The sequence below is a fragment of the Ornithodoros turicata genome, chromosome 5 (assembly GCF_037126465.1).
Source record: "Ornithodoros turicata isolate Travis chromosome 5, ASM3712646v1, whole genome shotgun sequence".
NCBI lineage: Eukaryota > Metazoa > Arthropoda > Arachnida > Ixodida > Argasidae > Ornithodoros > Ornithodoros turicata.
Genome location: NC_088205.1, coordinates 35,729,504 through 35,732,001, shown reverse-complemented (window position 1 = coordinate 35,732,001; position 2,498 = coordinate 35,729,504). Strand labels below are relative to the sequence as shown.

Here is a 2,498-nt window from a genome sequence, read left to right as displayed (position 1 = left end):
AAAAATTGAGAAAAACCTACTTGTCACGAAGTGCATCTCACAGATACGCGCGCCTACACCAGGCATCCACAGACGGCCGCCGGCTTTTTTTCGGTTTATGGCTACAGCCCAGCGCATTCGTCTTGCTTTCTCCCATGGAACCCGAAACATTTTATGTCCCTTGACAGACGAGTTAGAGCACCTGTATGCAGAACATCCGACCATAGTGAGACAAGGGAACGAGATGAACACAGGCGCGATACATGCGTATTGCCAAATCTCGAACCGGAAGTACTGAGTCACGTGGGATGAACTGGCTCGCTACGTCACTGCCGGCGAAAACGACATCCACCTATTTATTACAGGTCCCCCAAGGTCGCCATTTTCCCATGTATTTGCTCCTATCCCGATGCGTGCAATGCCGGAGGCCGCCCTTAGATACCCCATTGTTACCAGACGTTGGCTTGCGTTTGATTGGAGCGCGCTAAAGATCCAGTTGAAGCACAATCCAAGCCAGGCCAAGTCACCGAAGGAGAAATGGACGACTGCGCCTGCGGCGCCTGGTACGACAGGTACGCTATGTGATGCACGCAGCCGTGCACTAGATCCTTCCGATCGCCCATTTAACAACGCATTTAAAAACGCGACCAAAAAGTGAAACACGACACAGAACATCGTAATACGCGTTTTATTTGGACATATAAAGACTAGATTCATTCGTAGAGACAGCAAAAACATTTTGCCGCTAAACTTAGCGCGCTGAAGTGATCCGGAACGGCAACAGTGGCGTACCTAGTGGCGGCCTTCTTCGTTGCACGCTTTTCCGAGGTGAGTTTGGGGGACCTGATTTATTACTAGCGTACGCGCGACTTCCGGTTAGCCTTGTTCCCAGGAGGAGTGTCCGATATGGGAATTTTGCAATTTGGGGCACGAGACCCCTCTTCGATGTGAGAAGCAGTAGTAGTTTTGCACGCATATGCGTGTCCGTTGAGACAGGACACTACCTGTAAAGAAACCGAAGTGAACATCACGCTGGTATTGTTCAAACGTTAATGTTAGGATATTACAACTTTTTGTAACTCACGTCCTTGCAGTCGATACAGTCCCACGTTCATCTATAACGAAAGAATACAATTAGCCTCGCTTGTAATATAAATCGTCGCTTCACCGATGCTCCTACCACTCCTGCCGCCATTTGCAATGTGTCCATCGTCTGCAACAGAACGATTGTTAAACACAAGTAAAACGCAGGCGTCGTACGTTGCATCACAGCCAGGTTGACTTACCTTAAGCAAACATTAAACTTGTAATTAAAAAGCAAGGTTGTCGTCCTTTCAAAGGCGAGGTTGCAGCGCACATAACAGTCACGAACGCAGCGACGAATGCACTGCGGTAGAATACGCGGTGCCACGTCACTCCTCACGGGCGGAGCGCGGAACAACGTAGTACGCTCCAGCGAAGGCACACATATTCAGCCGGCACACGGATTATTCGACAAGCACACGAGTTTACGGCTCAAGAGGCACACATATTATTCAGCGGGGCAGACCATTCCCAGCTTTCGTGGACAGCGACGCCTTGCGCCCTCTCGCGACCGTTGAGTGAAACTTGCCGCCAAGACAATAGAAAAGTGCTGTAGCAGCTGTTCTATACAAGGTATCGTAATATTCCCGAGGATACACGTTCAGACATCTATTCTAAGCTTATACAAACGAAACATATCGTTATACATGAAATACCTTTGGTTCCCCAGACATCCCGCTTTTCGGACCGTGAATACATGGGAGACATGGGGATTTTCACGCGGGAAACGATTTCATCGCTTAATATCTCTGATAATGTATGATGCACTGTAATATTCCCGTGGATATGGGTTGTAGGGTACCACTAGATTCACCATTTAGAAGAACTGCCAGAGTCACTCAATCGTCTGCGGTTCCCTTGTACGGCAAACTTGGCCCAGATGCCAAAATTTGGAAACAGTCAAAGTGACTTCTCCGCGTTGCAGCGGTGTGTAGCAGGGAAGTTACCTTTACGCGTCAGTTTAACTTTTCTCTGCTTATTTAGATTTAGTAACTGCTTTTGACCTCATTTCTTGAGTTAGATATAATTTTGAGAGCATGATTGGTACATTATGCGCCTGCGGGTGGAACGCAAATTTTGAAGCGTTGTCTCTTGTCATATAAATATTAAGATGTCGCTGTTCGATGAATTCGTTTGTGTTAACGTATTTGAGAAAATTTTAGCAGTATACCTTTTGTTTATCGCCAATTGCCGTTCGGTTTGAAGAACATCTGACAACACAACAGTGCATGTTCACGTAATTATACTGCACACACTGATAATAACTTCCAAAAGCATTCCCAGAAGTCCGGGACACAGCTTCTTAAAGTTGGCTTGACCGGCATACTCGCTGCCCTCCATTGAAGCAATGCATCCCATCTGGTTTTGTTAGAATATCTGTTGAGCCTGAGCTTTCGAAAGAAATGCCCACACATGGGTGTTGTTGTGAGAGGTCC

At 47.1% G+C, this 2,498-nt stretch overlaps 1 long non-coding RNA gene across 1 annotated transcript; it reads right to left on the bottom strand.

Annotated features, from left to right (window-relative positions):
- Nucleotides 1-653: 653 nt before the first annotated feature.
- Nucleotides 654-1,516, bottom strand: LOC135395515 (uncharacterized). Its single transcript, XR_010423136.1, has 4 exons — nucleotides 1,266-1,516; nucleotides 1,160-1,192; nucleotides 1,064-1,094; nucleotides 654-983 (listed from the first exon to the last, which is right to left on the bottom strand). It is a non-coding gene; the product is annotated as an uncharacterized LOC135395515 (long non-coding RNA).
- Between the last annotated feature and the right edge of the window lie 982 nt (nucleotides 1,517-2,498).